General features: G+C 40.2%; 1 long non-coding RNA gene across 1 annotated transcript; it reads right to left on the reverse strand.

Moving 5' to 3' along the window:
- Positions 1-289: 289 nt before the first annotated feature.
- On the reverse strand, positions 290-13,574 carry LOC139438367 (uncharacterized). Its single transcript, XR_011648045.1, has 3 exons — positions 13,438-13,574; positions 13,164-13,286; positions 290-579 (listed from the first exon to the last, which is right to left on the reverse strand). It is a non-coding gene; the product is annotated as an uncharacterized lncRNA (long non-coding RNA).
- Positions 13,575-18,156: the final 4,582 nt, after the last annotated feature.

Here is an 18,156-nt window from a genome sequence, read left to right on the forward strand (position 1 = left end):
CCCACTCAGCCATCTCTGGTGCTTTAAATTTCCACAGTCTATTACTTGGCAGGCATCAAACTGCACTGTTTGGGACTCCAGACCTTCAGTTACATTTACAATTAATTTGATGGGGCTAGTTCCTTCTAGGGTTTGAAACATCATGGCTAGTAAGATTATTTTCACCTGTAACTTAAAATCTGAATTTTTCCTTTGGTGTTCTGATAGGACTAGGGCCATTGTTGACCAGGACAATACACAGCTCAGCCTCCTCCCCCTCTCCCCCCCACCCCCAGTTATTGTTTTCTCAGTGTAATTTTTAAGGGATCTGGGGCTGAAATTATTTTCCAAGACTCAGATGAAGTTGTTGAGTACTTATTGTCCGGTTCAGGTACTGGTCCCTTTACTCGGGTGTAATAAGTCCAGCCTTTTTCTGCTGTTCAGACTGCTGTTTCAGTTGTCATCAAGACTTGATAAGGCCCTTCCCAGGTTGGTTGGAGTTTGTACTCTTTTCATGACTTGATTAGGACCCAGCTGCCAGGTTGGTGTTGGTGGATTGCAAATTTAAGAGGTGGAGTCTGAGCCAGCAAACCCCGATATCTGAGGGATGACAAAGTAGAAGACAGGGCCAGTATATAATTTTGAAGAAAGAGATCTTTCAACTCAAAGGAGGGGAGTTCTCCAGACTTTCCAGGGAAGGGCAGGCCAAAAAGCATTTTATAGGGAGAAATTCCCAGTTCCCTCCTAGGGATAGTTTGGATCCTTAACAGAGCTATAGGTAAACATTTAACCCATGGTAATTTGGTTTCTAAGACTAACTTCGAGAGTTTTTTTTAAGGTTTGATTCATTCTTTCCACTTTCCCTGAGGATGGTGGGTGCCAGGGTGTATGGAAGTTCCATGTGATATCTAGACCCTGCATAATATTTTGCAATACTCTAGATGTAAAGTGACTACCATTGTTTGAATCTATGTTTTCTACTAATCCATATTGGGGAATGAGTTTTTCAAGGATTATTTTTGAAGTCCCTGATGCTGTAGCTGAAGCAAGAGGGTATGCTTTTACCCACCCTGTCAGGTGATCCACAATAACCAGAATATACTTTAATCGACCTACAGGGGACATTTCAGTATAATCAGCCTGAATCCTTTGGAATGGTCTGAGGCCAGGATCCCGCCCTGCTGGCACTTGCTTCCTTAAAACTTTCTTATTAACTTTCTGACAGATTATGCATCGTTCACTTATTTGCTTGGCTATAGTATAAAGGACTATACACCCAAAATGCTTGAGAACTAGGTCACACATGGCCTGTACTCCCCAGTGACTCCCTTGGTGCAAAACCGCTAGTACTTCCCTCATTATTTGCTTATTCAACATTTGCTGGCCATTTGGGAGGAGCCACTTCCCTTGGCTATCTAAGGTTGCCCCCAGTTGTTTTAGTTCTTTTACTTCCTTTTCAGAGAATACAGAGATTCCAATTTCTTTGGGGATTGAGGGTATCAGGACCATTAGTTCTAGAGGGGAACAGAGGGAAGCCTCATTGGCCTTTTCATCTGCCAATCTATTGCCTTTTGCTTTAAAAGTGTGACACTTCTGATGCCCATTTACATGTACCACAGATATTTTCCTTGGTAAAAGCAGACTGGCTAACACTTGTTTTACTAGTTCCACATGGACTCTGCTATTGATCAATCCCTTTTCTTCCCAAATTTTTCCAAAGATGTGGACTACGCCAAAGGCATATTTAGAATCTGCGTAGACTGTACCATCTTTTTCTTCTAACAATTTAAGGGCTTGATTTAATGCATACAGCTCACAAGTTTGAGCTGACCAATCATTGGGCAGTTGGCCAGCTTCTTTCACTTCACAAGTTAGTCCATCAACAACAGCATAGCCATTATGCCTTTTTCCTTCCAGGACCCTAGAAGACCCATCTATAAACAATTTTTCCCCGAATGTAAGGGAAGATCCTCTAGGTCAGGCCGGACTCGGGTTTGGTATTCAATTAAGTCGAGACAATCATGTTCAGGAGTTTTTACTTGATTGGGACTTTTCCAAAGGAAAGAAGCTGGGTTCAGACTATGATCAATTGTCAGTATTAAATCATTTCTTCCCATTAGAATAACCTCATATTTCAGAATTGGGGAATCTGTTAACCATCTTCCTGCTTTTTGAGACAAAACAGTCCTGACCTGATGAGGTGTGCTAACAACTAAGGCCCCTCCAAAGGTCAGCTTCCTGCTTTCTTCTACTAAGAGAGCAGTTGCTGCCATGGCCTAAACACACCTTGGCCATCCCCTGGAGAGAGGATTCAGGATTCTGGAAAGGAAGGCCACAGGCTTCCTTTGGCCTCCCCAGATCTGGGTTAGGACTCCCAAGGTTGTCCCCTTATCTACTGTCACAGACAGATGGAAAGGCTTCACAAGGGAGGGAAGGGCTAGAACAGGGGCTTGCACTAATGCCTGCTTGAGCCCTTCTAAGGCCTTTACTTCCTCCTCCTTACATTCTAACTTGTCAGGCTCCTCCTCCAACAGTTTTTGGTATAACCCTTTGGTTTGGGATGCATAAGAATCTACCCATAATCTACAATATCCCACCAATCCAAAAAATCTTCTTAGTTCTCTTTTTGTCCAGGAAAGAGGTAATTCAGTAATGGCCTGAATTCTTTCTCGATTGATCTTCCTCCTTCCCTTACTAATGAGATGATCCAGGTATTTGACTTCCTTTTCTACAAATTGTAGCTTACCTTTTGATACTCTTAGCCCTTGATCCCCCAGGAAATTCAATAAGCTCTTTGTGGTTTGGACCACTATCTGCCTTTCTTCACCTGATAATAGCATATTATCTACATATTGTAAAAGGGAAACTTCAGGTGGGACTGCAAATTTCTCCAATACTTTTTCCAGTTCCTGCCCAAAGAGGTTGGGGGATTCTGTGAAGCCTTGGGGTAAAACTGTCCACCTATACTGTTTTCTTCCTGTAAAGGGATCCTCCCACTCAAAGGAAAACAAGTCTCTACTCTCTGGGTTAAAGGGACAGGTCCAAAAGGCATCTTTTAGATCTATTACACTAAACCATTTATGATGGCAGGGGATCTTACTAAGGAGAGTGTATGGATTTGGGACTACTGGATTTTGAACCTGAATGATTTGATTAATGGCCCTTAGATCCTGTACCAGCCTCCAACTACCATCTGATTTCTGAACAGGCAAGATAGGAGAATTGAAGGGAGACATGCAGGGCTCCAAGAGTCCATCCCAAAGGAGGCCTTCGATGATGGGTTGAAGTCCCTGCCTCCCCTTAAGGGGAATGGGATATTGTCTTTGACAAATAATTTCCCCTTCCTTTTTCAATTTGATTTTAATAGGGCATACCTGCAAACCCCCTCTATTCACTTCTTTTACCCACACTTCCTCTCTGATATCTTTCATCTTCTCCAGTGAGCATGGCTAAGATTACTTCTATCTGCCCATCCCTTACTTCCAAATCCAAATCCATGAATACTATTAAGTCCCTTCCCAACAAGTTAGTTCCAGCTTCTGGTATGTACAAGAAAGGGCTTACAATTTGATTGTTTGCCTAACAAATATCAGTGGGAGAAAGAATGGGGACTTCAAATCTTTCTCCTTTTACCCCTGAGACTGTAGGGGAACTGCCCGAGAATTTGGTCCCTCTGGGGAGATGAATTACAGAGGATTGGGCTGTGCCAGTGTTCACTAGAAATGTAATTTCCTCCTGATATGGGCCCACCCTTAGATTTACTAAAGGCTTTCGGTGGGCTTTAGTGATGTGGGCTATGGGTGGAAGGCTCTTTGTCTCTTCAGAGATAACTAAGTTGTTTGACTTGTGAGTGTGGAAAGATAAGAGGCTGCAGTCCTGCCCTTAGGGAAAATGGCAAACAGGCTCTAGTCCCAGGAAATGTTTAACAATGCAAGAGCTATAAACTTCAAGTATTTAGGGGAAATGCAAAAACCAAATAAGCTAAAGGCTTATCTAGAATGTCTGGAGTCCATGCTAAAAGCTTACCTAAGATGTGGAAGAGATATATGCTAATTGAAGCCTATTGAGAACTGAAACAAAGGGACCATTTGGCCTTTCCTCTCTGTATAAAAGACGTTTGGGGAAACGGACTTTGGCCCAGTGGTTAGGGCGTCCGTCTACCATATGGGAGGTCCGCGGTTCAGACCCTGGGCCTCCTTGACCCGTGTGGAGCTGGCCATGCACAGCGCTGATGCGCGCAAGGAGTGCCGTGCCATGCAAGGGTGTCCCCCGCGTGGGAGAGCCCCCATGCGCAAGGATTGCGCCCGTGAGGAAAGCCGCCCAGTGTGAAAAGAAAGAGCAGCCTGCCCAGGAATGGCGCCGCCCACACTTCCCGTGCCGCTGATGACAATAGAAGCAGACAAAGAAACAAGACGCAGCAAATAGACACCAAGAACAGACAACCAGGGGAGGGGGGGAAATTAAATAAATAAATAAATCTTAAAAAAAAAAAAAAAAAAAAAGACGTTTGAAAATCTTGTTCAGGGCTCGGGATTCAAAGTGAAAGCCCCCGAGTCCGGCCGGCCGTCAATAAACCATTTTTCCTTCTCAAAATCATTGCTGAGTCCTGGCCTCTCTATACTCAAATAATTGAACTTCTCTTAAATTCCACAACATTTTTGGTGACTCTGGTGGGATAATAAATGAAGGCCAGAGATGATAGCATTTTGCTGCCCCTTCCAAATCCCCGAGGAAGCCGGGAGGACTCAGGTGAACCCCAAATCTGGGCACCCCTGGATTAAATTTAATCCAGAAAAGATGTGGGCTCCACCAGAATCTTCCCGACAAAATCGAGGGGCAATGGAAGGTCTGAAGAGAAAGATTCTGGGAACGAAAAAGAACTCCGAACATGGAAGAAGGTAAGACTCCCCGGGTGAGCACAGTCTGGAAGGCCCTAGCTTTAATTGCTAGGAAGGGGAGGCTGATCACCTCCCGAGAGAACCCTAGTAGCCCCAGAAGGCTGGGGGGAAGCCGTTCTCTCTAGGCTTGGGAAAAGGAGGAAAACCAGGGAAAAGCCCTGGTGTTTTCGGTTTGTCTAACTGCATGTTAGAATCTGGTACTGGTCTTATATCCACTAAAGGAGTGGAGTCTCGATTTTAATAGGAAGGGTATTTATAGGTTCAAGTCCTAATGTCCTGGAAATTGGTCTAGATTAAGGAAAACAAAACTTGGTTACAGGAAAATGGATCGGCTTTTCTGGTGGAGCTTGGTCTGGGTGTAAAGTTTAAACAGTGGAAAAGTCTAGCTGAAATCTTTTGTTATGGTACTAATTTGTGAATGAATTCGCTTTATACCAAATGTTAAGTGTTCTGAGGTTTGTGATGGCTGTGGGGGCAGCCATGGTGAAAATAAATATATAAACTTGTGAGTCAGATTAGTGACCTTTGTGCTTCTGTCTGTGTCAGCTCAATGTTAGTGTTGGAGTTGTGTCCTTACATAAAGTAGAATTACAGCTGAGCTGGAGCCCTCCCTTGCCATTGGCAAGGGGGTGAAATGATTCTGGGGCAAAAGCTGAGGAGTCTAGATGTTTGTGCATGCTCTGCTGTCTTGTCTCTGGTCTGGCCCTTTGCCGGGGCTTGGAGGCCATCTGTGTCCGCGCCAAGCACCCAAGTTTGTTGGGAATGTCCCAGTCGGGGCGGCTGGGTTCCTGGGAGAGTTGCCAAATTTGAGTAGGTTCTGTCTGCCCATTTTGGCTGAAAGCTGGAAAGGGGGGAGTGGCTTGCCCCTTTCCAGTGAGTCCACCCTTCTATTCATAAGCCGCATTCCTGTTTGTTGTGCGCCTGACTGCCTGGAAGGGGGGGAAGTGAAGGAGGTGAAAAGCAGAATCAGAATAAATGCAGTAAACTTCCCTCAGGGTGTCAAAGCCAAAATACGTTTGCATTCTGCTCAGGTTCTTAGAAGGTATTATAGTAACCTTAAGTGAGAGAATGTGTTCTGTGAAGGTAAAATCTGTCTTAAGGGTATAAATAATTATAAAAGTTTTACAAAGCATTGTTTAAGGTATTTAAGTGGCTAATTGCAGAAAGTCATTATTTAACAAAACTGAATTGATAATAATAATAATAAAAGGCAATTTTATAACAAACTTTTTCGGCAGCCAATCTCCCCTGCCAACTTGCTTCCAAAAAAACTGTTTCTGGTATTACATGCTACTAAGTATTTAAAGTGAAGAAAAGTTCATTATTTTAACAAACTTGTTTAGTATTAATGGCAATTATATGTTGTAAGAAGTTTGCCTGGTAACTTAGTATGTGGGATATATGGAGTGTGTTTTTATTGTTAAGGCAACAGAAAATGATTTTGTCCTAAGATAAAATGATTGATTATTGGAAAGAGTAGAGTGTGGGACAGAACCTGAATGAATACTGAAAGTGTAGAAGGTTTGTGGAAGGGAAATTTTTATGATTAAATTGAGTAAGATCAATATACAAAGAAAATATTTTATCAATAGCTTCTTGTGCTTTAACCTCATCATATCCTCAATGTTTGAAGAAGAGTCTTACCTCTTTTAAAAGAACATTTTATGTTCTAGAAATCAAATCCTGAAAAGTAGCCTTTTATTTCAAACTAACTGCAAGAGATTTATTCTTTTACTTTAAAGGAAAAATTAAAGTAATGGTTAAGTTCATTTAATATGTTATAAGTTGAATGAAAGGTATTTAAAGGTGTTATAAAATTAATAGGTTTTAAAAAAATTAATAAAAACTGTAACTAAGAGTTAAAATCATTTATAAATGCATTTATATTATAAAACAGTGGAAAGACAATAACTGAGATTATAGCTGGGTGAATTTGGCCTGAAACTATTATTTAAGTGTAAATTCTACACTAACCTTTCCTTTGTTTATGGTTACTTCAAGCCTAACCTCACCCTTTGCCTTTGCCTATGGTTATTTCATAATTGAGAAGAGCTGGGACATCACTGTCTCCTCTTCTGGTATTAGTAACCCTTTCTCTCATGAATTCAAGTGTAAACTAAATAAATTGCTGCCTGATAGAATAAGGTTAAATGGCCACTGGAGTTTTATTATCTCCAAAACCAAAAGGGGGGTGGAGGGGGAGAAGTCTCCTGCCTTGACAGTCAGTGTTCCTAAGAGTGGCAATTCATGAGAGAAAGCAGTCTGTCTCCCTGAGGCTTCAAATAGCCTCAGTAAATATATATAAAATTAATCTTGTTGCTTATCCAAAATTCTGCTAATTTCAAAGTAAAATATAAAGTTCTAAAACAAAATGGTGCTAAGGCATTGAGAACATTTTGGTTATTAGAATCCATTAAGTAAGAAAGAAAATTCTTGTGGTAAACTGCATGGTCATAGTGCAAATTAAGAAGAGTTTCAAAAGTCTTTGAAAAGTTTAAAATAACTAAAGTCATGTTGTTGTGTCAAACTATTCATGTCTGCCTATTTGCTCAAATTGTTGAGGTTAAATATGCAGTTATATAAGTAATATGTATTTCTGGACCCCTAATTAATTAAGCTAAACTGTATATAAAATAATGCAAATTACAAGTAATATCAATGAGTTGTGTTTGTGTCTAACTCTTTGTGTCTGCCCATTTTAAAAAAAAAAAGCTCAATGTATGTCTTCATACATCAGGATAATATCAAATTAACAAATAAAAATTCTTAAAAGAGGTCTATTCAAATTGTTAAAAATTAAATATGCAGTTATATTTATAAATATTCTTAAAGCCCAAATTGAACTAAGCAGGATGAAAAAGTCATAGAAATCTGATTATGGAAACAATTGGGAAAGGGCCTCCTCTTTGCAAGAGCTTTTAAGGCAAGACTAGATGTGGTAGATTAAACCTATCTAATAGGCTAGGGAATTAAGAATCAGTTTGCCTGGTAATTTCCCAGTTTAAAACCTTTGTCAGCCATAAATTGCAAAAAAAAAAACAAAACACACAAAGATTAGGTTAATTTTCACATAAGAAAAATGTTGATGTAACCTGGCAGCCTGCTGCCTCAGTCTCCCACTCCCGGGTTGGACAGCAGTGGAGACCAGTTTAGGCCAGTCCTATGGGCAGTGGAAGGATGCCCAAGAAGGAGCTAACTAAGTCGGTGCCATTTCAGCACTAAATTCTATTCCTTATTTGAAAAAGGGGGGAGCAGGTAAAAACTAAAATGGTTGGAATGTGATAGAGGAAGCAGTTAAATCAAACTTTTGTGTGGGAAAGTTAAATCTCAGATAAGCTGTAACTTCTGAAGTATCCAATCTATGGAAAAACAGAGGAAGAGCTTGCATGCTAGGCTTAGGGGTATAAATTGTGTCATTTTTCTTTGTTCGGGGCACCAGCCATATCTGGCTCTGCGCCCCTTCTTGCAAGATTGAGAATAAATTATTTTCTTCTCCACAATCTGGTGAGCCTTATTTTCTTCCAGAAGATTTCTTTCCAACAAAATAAGGTAATTAGTGGCTCTATTAACAAATTTCAGTAAGTAAAGGAAAGTCCATAAAAACTATGGAGAGATCTTTCCTGGGTTATGATTTTAAAAAATTAAGTAATTGTGTAATGTGTTTTAAAACCTGGTAGTCAGTTATGCTTTTAAATTAATAATTTTCATAACTTAAAGAAAAGAAGTTTTTAGCTTCCTGTAAGGGAAAAAGGGAACATTCCTTGCATAAACTATTATGGTTTCAATTTTATTTAACTTGAGTGTAATCTCCCATAGTTAATTTATAAACTAAATTAACATTATGTACGAAATCTTTAGTGAGTGAAATTAGGCTGAAGGAAAAAGATTGTAGATATGCTCTCTTAAATAAAGAGTAAATTTCTTTCATTGGTAATTGTAATTTAGTAAGTTTATTTAAACATGAGGTGTCTAGTCAATGTGGTTATAGTCAATTATAAAGAGTTTGAAAAACATCTTCCAAACTGAAAATGTTTAAATAGTTCTAGTTGTAGAAGTCATTGTTAACTAAAGAAACTTAGATTGGTATTGGTAGCAGAAATAACTTCATGATAATAAACCTGTCTGAAGGCCACTGCAAAATACACATTTAAGTAAATGGTAATAAAAAGTTGTCTTGATTCTATTGGAAATCTTCTGTTTTCATTCTAACAATGAAAAATAATATTTTTCCTCTATTACTAAAGTAAAGTACCTACTGTTATCTTCATAGTAAAATTGTGTAAGTAAATAGTTATTTGATATATGTATTGCGTTAAGTTGTTTAAAATATATATAAAACAAGGAATAAACTTTAACATTGTCAAACTCTTGTGCATTCGAACCAGGCCTTGTATACATTACAGGTGGCCTCTCCATGTGAGTTATTGGCTAGGCTGGTCACTGACCCCTCAATTAAAAATATGTGCTATATCAGTCTCTGGTTCTGCTCCTGAAGTCGATGGAAACTATATTGCAGTTTCAAGCTCCTGCAGCCAATAATGACTCGGTACAGCCAAGTGTACAATGGATATCACCTCCAGACTGGCACTGTTCCATGGTGCCAGAGAGCACTATGCACCAGGCTAGTAGAATACTGGAAAATCTCTGGAATACTGGAAGGATGCTGCAACTTGCTCACTGCGTTGAAGAACATGCTAAGTGGAGCCATGATACCAGGAGACTGTAAGTAAAACTTAAACACAATTGGCATTATGGCCTGCTCTCATGGAGAGATAACATGTAAAGTATTACAAACCTGAAACTCAAAACTAATAATGGCAACTCTGAATCCTTATGCATTAAGTAATACATTAGTTAATATTAAGTGCTGTACTTTTATCCTGTACTAAATATATGCCTAATAATTGTAATGTTATCTTTTCTATTTTGGATCAAGTGCAGAAGTATATTAGACATGTTAAATTCCTGGTAAAATCATTTTCTAAACAGTTAATAACATGTCTATAGAATAAGGTGGCAGTCTCAGCCAGTCTCAGTTAGCAAAAGTGAGGCTTGCTTGCTGATGGTGAGTCACCTATTGAACAAGTCAAAATTGCTAGAAATTGTACAATGAAAACCAAGGTGTAAAAATCTTTATTCTGTAGTTCTGATCACTCCCACAGGTGAAAACTAAGAGTATTTCCAAATTAGTGTTCTAATCCTGAGTGAAGCCAGTTGCCCAAGGAGTACCAGTTCACCAGGAGCATCTGACAGAGCGAATGAGTGTCAATCATTGAACAGCTTGGAATGTGTCTTCAGAAAAAGCTAAGTGTCTGTTGCAATTTCTCTATAAAGATGGATAACTTAAAAAAGAATATATATATGCTGTTCCCACCAGCTTTTAAGGAGTGCCATCTTTATAGGCACCTAACCTTGTCTACCTCTGTAATCCAATGTGTCCTCTTTTAAAAACGGGTATTCCAAATTTTTAATTAAGTTTGTTTCTTTCAGAGTGAACATCTTATTAACCATATGAAAACTTCATCCAACTTCGTACAGAATGCCAGATCCATCTTCCTCCAGTTAGAATAAATTAAGAGTTTTACACCTTATTAGGCAATGACTACAGCCCATGGCCAGCAGGAAGCAGTTACAGAAAAGAGATCGTCTCCCTTCAGCACCCCTTTTAAATTAAAGGTGTAAACTCTTTAAGAGTAAAATAAAAGTAATAGATGGATCTGGAACCTGACTGGAAATCCATGTGAGTGCCAGTGGCAGCAGAATAACTGCGGGAGGCCCCTGCCCAAGATTCTGCTGTCCAGAATGAAAAGCTCTAAACTTCTAAAAACAGTCCTGGATGCTGTACTAAAGACTGATAAATAATCAGTCAAGACAACAAACAGCCATCCACCTCATAGCTCCAACAATAATTATGCCAAAGCTTAGCAAGTAAACTTTGACAAAGGGGGGAATGATGTGGGCTATGGGTGGAAGGCTCTTTGTCTCTTCAGAGATAACTAAGTTGTTTGACTTGTGAGTGTGGAAAGATAAGAGGCTGCAGTCCTGCCCTTAGGGAAAATGGCAAACAGGCTCTAGTCCCAGGAAATGTTTAACAATGCAAGAGCTATAAACTTCAAGTATTTAGGGGAAATGCAAAAACCAAATAAGCTAAAGGCTTATCTAGAATGTCTGGAGTCCATGCTAAAAGCTTACCTAAGATGTGGAAGAGATATATGCTAATTGAAGCCTATTAAGAACTGAAACAAAGGGGCCATTTGGCCTTTCCTCTCTGTATAAAAGACATTTGAAAATCTTGTTCAGGGCTCCGGATTCAAACTGAAAGCCCCCGAGTCCGGCCAGCCATCAATAAACCATTTTTCCTTCTCAAAATCATTGCTGAGTCCTGGCCTCTCTATACTCAAATAATTGAACTTCTCTTAAATTCCACAACATTAGAACTAAGGAGCCTCAGACCCCCCTAATCCTCAAAATTCATGAGGGGAATTACCTGACTCTCTTTCTTTAAAATCAGGCATTCCTTTTTGAAATGACTAGGCCTTCACCATGATAGCACCCTGCAGAGCCTTGCCTTTTTCTTGTCCTGTTATCTAAATAGGCCCATTTTGCTTATTTATCTTGCCTCTGCCTGTCCCCTCTCTGACTCATTTCCAGTCTTTTCCTAACCACTTGATCGACTGTGCTAATCATAACCTTTGCTTTCTGTTTCTGCTTTTTCTCCTCTTTCCTTACAAACACTTTCTGGGACTCTCTCAATAACTCTTCTAATGGCTTATCCATCCATCCTTCTATTTTTTTTAATCTTTTTCTGAATGTCAGGCCAAGACCCCTTCACATAGCTGACTTTTAACATTCCCTGAGCCACAGGATTATTAGGGTCCATTCCTGAGTATTTCCTCACTTGGTTTCTCAATCTTTGCAGGTAAGCAGAGTGAGTTTCATCTTTCTCCTGGGCTACTTCAAAGGCCTTACTCAAGTTTTGAGATTTGGGTACAGCCAATTTGATCCCCTGTATAATGAGGTCTCTAAGATCTTTTATCTGTGTTTTGTTCCCCAGGTCATTATTATCCCAATTAGGGTCTGTGTTTGGGAACTTTTGTTCTGCTGCCATTATCCCCTGTCCAGGTGGATGCTGCCTTTCCCACTCCTTCATAGCTGCCCTCTGCACCATTCCTCTTTCTTCTCCCATGAAGAGGATATTCAGTATGGACATAAGTTCAGGCCAGGTGTATAAACTAGGACCTAGAAATTGATCTACTTGTTCAGCCAGCCCCACTGGATCTTCCATTAGAGATTTCATCTTCTTTTTGAAGTTTCTTACTTCAGTACTTGTCAGTGCGGCATTTACATAGCCAATCTCCCCTGGCCCCATTGGTACTTCTCTCAGTGGATACAAAGGCTTAATGGAGTTTTGTTCTTTCACTCCCTTTTCTCAGATGCTCTGGTGAATGGAAAATTTTGTATATCTTTCTTATATTGTTCCAATTCTTTCCTCAGCTGTTGGTGGGTTGTGACTGGTGGGGCTGTTGGCCCCACTTTATTCTCTGGTTCCCCAGGGCTTACAATGGGTTCTACCAGGTCCTCCAAATCTAATGGCCCTTCTCCTGGGAGGGGAGGGGGAACATAAGGAGGAGGGAGATTATAGACAGGGGTCCCAGGGTTTAGTTTCTGCAGCTTTTGTTTCTGCAGCCTCAGTTTCTGCAAGCTTAGTTTTGGGGCCTGGATTTTCAGCTTTCATAGGATAGAGAGTGGCTTCCTTTCCCTTTAACCAGCACATGGCATAGTCAGACTCTTCCTTGGAGAGGGGGGTTTTTCCATTAACATACAGTACAAGCTCAGCACAAAGCCAATCCTCATCTGCCCTGTATTTTGGCCAGAATATGTCAGGCAGTAAAATATTTTCCTTGGTCCAGATACAGCAGCAGTATTTAACTATTTTCTGCTTGTCTTTTCCCTTGGTTCGATTACTATTGGACCAATGCTTTAACATCTCCCTAGTGGACTATCTGGGGGAATGTCTCTGGGGGATCCTACAGATACCCCTTTCCCCTTTTTCCCAGTTGACTCACTGCCTCTATTTCCCATTCTGAATCTTGTCTGGGTCTCTTTCTTTTGAATCTTTTGCTTTGTCGGTTTCCAGACCTTTCCCTCACAGGAGAAGGGAAATGCGAATTGGGACTCCACACTCACTTCCCACTGTATGTCACACATTTCATGCACACACAGTGAACCTCAGACTCATCAGAATTCCCAACCACCAAGGTAATACTTAACAGCCTTTGTTCTTACCTTGGTCCATGCATGGAGTCACCTGGTCAACAAGAGGCAGATTTTCCCTTCCCTTTTTCTCATCCACAATCAGCAGATCTAAGTGTTTGTTCTCGAGCCTCCTGGCTGCCAGAGGTGAGGCCCCTGCCGGCAGAGTCCAAGACTGCTTAAACAGCGGGACACACCTCCCTGTCATCCACCCCAGGGGTCTGCTCTCTGAAGCCTCAGAATCCCGGATGAGCCCCCATGGCTGTTAGAAATAAATCTTCTTCTTCTGGAAGAAAATAAGGCTCACCTGATTGTGGAGAAGAAAAGAATTTATTTTAAATCTTGCAAGAAGGCGCACACAACCAGAAAACATGGCCAGCGCCCTGAACAAAGAAAAATGACACAATTTATACCCCTAAGCCTAGCACACAAGCCCTTCCTCTGTTTCTCCATAGATTGGATACTTCAGAAGTTACAACCTAACTGAGAAGAACTAACTTTGCCGTGCAAAAGTTTGTGATTAACCGCAAAAGTTTGTGATTAACTGCTTCCCTCATCACATTCCAACCATTTTTGTTTTTACCTGCTCCCCTCTGCGAAATAAGGAATGGAATGTGGTGCAGAATTGGAATTGGTTTAGCTCGTTCTGGGGCATCTTCCTTTTTTTTTTTTTTTTTTTTTTACTCCCTGTAGGACTGGCTTAAGCTGGTTTCCTTTGTTGCTGTTTAAGCCAGGAGTGGGAGACTGAGGCAGTAAGTTGCCAGATTACATTCCTTTATGTGAAAACTAAACTAATCTTTGTTTCTTACAATGGGAACCTCTTATGTTTTTTATAATATAACCTTTTCTGTGATGTATGTATCTTCAAAAAATACAATTTACAAAAATGGTGGGTGGGTTATATGGGAACCTCTTATTTTTTTTTAATTTAAAGTTCTATGTGATCTATTAACTTTAATTTTAAAAAGTGTTAAAAAAAAAAAGAGTAAAATGGAGGAGTAGGGCAAGATGGCATCAGACTAAATGTACCCACATCATCTCTCCTACAAAATAAATGGCTGAGTGGGGACAAAATCCTGCCTGAGTGAGTTATTTGGGAATTCACAATGCATAGGCTTCAGGACTTCAAACTGGAGAGAGTCAGACAAAAAAAGAGTGTTTGTTCAAGATAAGATCCTGCCTTTCTTATGCTGGAGGCTGGAGCTGTGGGACTGCTAAGCCCCTCCCTCAGGGCAGGAAACCGAAGCATTCCCTCACCCTTGCCAGTCACCCAGCTGGAGGACACAAACTCCAAAAGTGGGAGGGTTCTGGTGAAGGGTGGAGAGGGGTCCCCCAAGTGCAGGTTCAATTGTCTGGACCCTCTGTTTTGAGCTTTGAGGACCATACCAGCTGGCTTGAGGAGAAACCAGGAAGAGGGGGGAGGCAAATCTGATCAGGCAGTCTGATTTACCTAACCTCCCTGGGATAGGGAAATTGGTCTGGGTGAAGGTGGAATCAGGCAATTAACTAGCCCTGTGCAACTCACCTAAGGCAGAGGGACAGTAGGAAGTGCTTAAAAGGCTTCCAAGACATATTTAGAGGTGTGGGTGCTCTCTCTCAAAGAGACAGAGAGTAATTTTTTTCTGTGGTGAGTTAATTCACCAGGGCCACATTTGAATTTCAAAAGGGAACTCTCACAGGCTATTGCTTCCTGCTGCCCTGGGAGAAAAAGCAGTTAGACAAATGGGGTGGGGGGTGGGGGGGAGAATTCCTAGTCAGCAGTTTATCCAATTGCAAAGAGTCAATCCTGCCCCAAGGAAAGGGACTCTTTCTGAAGAGCTAAAGAACCCAAAAGGAAAGTTTAGCTCAGTGGAGGAGTTTCAGCCTTGGGTATACAAGGTCTCTAGTTTGATTCTTGGCTCCTCTTGGAGTAGTGACCCACTGGGATATTAAACACCTAGCTGATACTTTAGGACAGGGAAAACATAGACATCATCCTTGTATAAGCTTCCCTTGGGTCTCTTATTTTTTCATTGAAAAAAAGATTATTTTTTGTTATATAATTTAACTTAGTTTTCTCACTAAAACCAACTGCAAAATCTGCTGTGAGAAGGCTACAAGGTAATTTATTAACACCGGCAGCCTGACAAGCTCCACATGGGCTTAAGAGAGAAGTCTGTTTTTTCTTAGTGTTTGGTTGACTCCTGGCTTGTGCATTTGTCTGTTGCTTTTCTTTTCTTGTCCTTTCCTCTTCATCCCTCCTCCCCCACCTGCCCTTTTTAATTAGGTGCTGCTGCCTTGTTTCTTGTTTGCTGTGTTTCCTCTTCCTCCATTTCCTCCTTTCTATCTGTACTTATTTTGGCTACCAACACTATCTCTTTTCCTTCCTACATCTCTCTATCTTCTGCCTTCTGTTGCTCTTACATTCCACCTCACCTTCTTTAGCTCCCAATTTTTCTGGCTGTTTATTTCTAACACTTCTGTTTTTTTTTAATCTTCTATTAATACTTTGTTTATTTCCATTCTTTTCTCTTTCTCTCTCTCCTCATCACACTGGCCTTTTAATTCATACTATGTTCTTCTCCATATTGTTTCCCATTTCTTTATAGGTGCTCCAGTTTTTTATTCCTATACCTCTACACTGCTTACACAATTTAATATGTATTCTCCTAGGTCCTATATGGTTCTTCTGCCAACCTTTACTATCAATATGACTATTATACTTTTTTGTTTCTTACATCTTTTAATTTCCCTGGCTCTAATCTGTTTCCTTCAAGGGAACTTAGACAACATCAAGGAAATATAATAAGAAGAACAAAGTGTTAAAGAGAAAAATTAACATACACACACAAAAAAGAGCAACTAAATAATACCAGAGGCTACACAGAGAAGCTAATCAACTGAACAAACCCATCAATATAAAATAATGACCAGACAACAAAAATTACAGACCATACCAATAATTATGAAGACATGGCCCAGTCCAATATACAAACTAAAAACAGGGAAGAGGAGCAGAACATCAAAGAACGAATCAATGCTGTCCACACTAATACCATGGACCAACTCAATGAAGTGAAGGAAGAGATTAAAGATATTAAGAAAACACTTGGAAAGCATACTGAAGAAATTGTAAACACACACTAAATATAACAGATATGATGGTGATGAATGGCACAATCCAAGAAACCAAAAATACACTCTCAGCCAATAACAAGAGATTTGAATAGGCAGAGGAAAGAATTAGTGATGTGGAAGATGGTACATTTAAAATCAAACAGCCAGTAAAATTAAGAGATAAGAAAATAGAAAAAGTGCAGCAGAGTTTTAAGGTTTAGAATGACAATGCAAAATGTGCACACATACACATTATAGGCATCCCAGAAAGATAAGAGATGGGACAGGGGAAAAGTGGGTGTTGTAGGAAATAATGGCTGAAAACTTCCCAAGCCTATTGAGGGAGTTGAATGTATATGTCCAGGAAGTACAGTACACCCCAAATATTATAAACCCCAACAGGCCTACTTCAAGACATACACTTGTCAAATTATCCAATGCTCAAGACAAAGAGAAAGTACAGAATGCAGCAAGAGAAAAGAAAACCATCACATACAAGGGAAATTCAATAAGATTAAGTGCTGATTTCTCATCTGAAACCATGGAGGCAAAAAGGCAGTGGTATGACATAGTCAAGGTATGAACAGAAAAAAATTTCCAGCCAAGAATACTCTATCAAGAAAAACTGGCATTCAAATATGATGGAGATTTTGAAATATTCACAGATAAACAGAAACTAAGAGAGGACACTAATACGCAACTTGCCCTTCAAGAAATATTAAAGGGGGAAGCAGACATGGCTCAAGCAATTGGGCTTCCATCTACTGTATAGGAGGTCTGGAGTTAGATGCCCAGGTCCTCCTGGTGAAGGCAGGCTGGCCCATGTGACAAGGTGGCCCATGCAGAGTGCGGACCCATGTTGAGTGCAGGCCCACATGGAGCCTTGGACTGCTGGCCTGCACAGAGTACTACCCTGTGCAGGAGGAGTGCTGCCCCACACAGGAATGTGGCACAGTGCAGGAGTGCTAATCCACGCAGAGAGCTGGTTCAGCAAGATGATGCAAGAAAACTGATGAGACATAATAAGAGATGAAGCAATCAGGGACCTCAGGTGGTGCAAGAGAATGATTGCCACTATCCGACTCCAGAAAGTCCCAGGATCAATTCCCAGAGTGACCTAATGAGAATACAAATGGACACAGAAGAATACACAGTGAATGGACACTGATAGCAGGAGGGGTGGGGAAAGAGGGAGAAATAAATAAATTAATTAAAAAAAAGAAATACAAAAGGGAGTTTTTCAGGTTGAAAGAAAAAATAGAAGAGACAGAGGTGGAGGAGAGTATAAGAACAACTAAAAAGACAAAAAGAAATAAAAACAACATATAATATACATAAATCCAAAGAAAATATGGCTGATGTAAGTAATTCCTTGAGAGTAATAACACTGAATGTTAATAGATTACATTCACCAATCAAGAGAGACAGATTGGCAAAATGAATAAGGAAATATGGCCCATCTATATACTGTCTACAAGAAACCCAACTTATACCCAGGGATTCAAGGAGGTTGAAATTGAATGGCTGGAAAATAATCTTACAAGCAAAAATAACCAAAAAAGGGAAGGAGTAGCGATACTAATATTGGACAAAATAGATTTGAAGTGAAAAACGATTGTGAGAGACAAAGATGGACACTAGATATTAGTAAAAGGGGTGATGTTTGAAGAATAAAAAATAATAATAAATATTTATGTCCCTAACCAGGGCACCTCAAGATACATGAGGCGAACACTGCAAAAACTAAGGGGAGGAATAGATGCCTGTACAATTATAGTGGGGGATTTTAATACACCATTATCACCCTTAGACATCTCAACAGAGAATCAGTGAAGAAACAAAGACTTTGAATAATGTATTAGAGGATCTAGACCTAAAGACACAGACAGAACACTACACCCAAATACAGCAGGATATACATTCTTCTCAA

This window comes from Dasypus novemcinctus, chromosome Y, assembly GCF_030445035.2.
Source record: "Dasypus novemcinctus isolate mDasNov1 chromosome Y, mDasNov1.1.hap2, whole genome shotgun sequence".
NCBI classification, from domain to species: domain Eukaryota; kingdom Metazoa; phylum Chordata; class Mammalia; order Cingulata; family Dasypodidae; genus Dasypus; species Dasypus novemcinctus.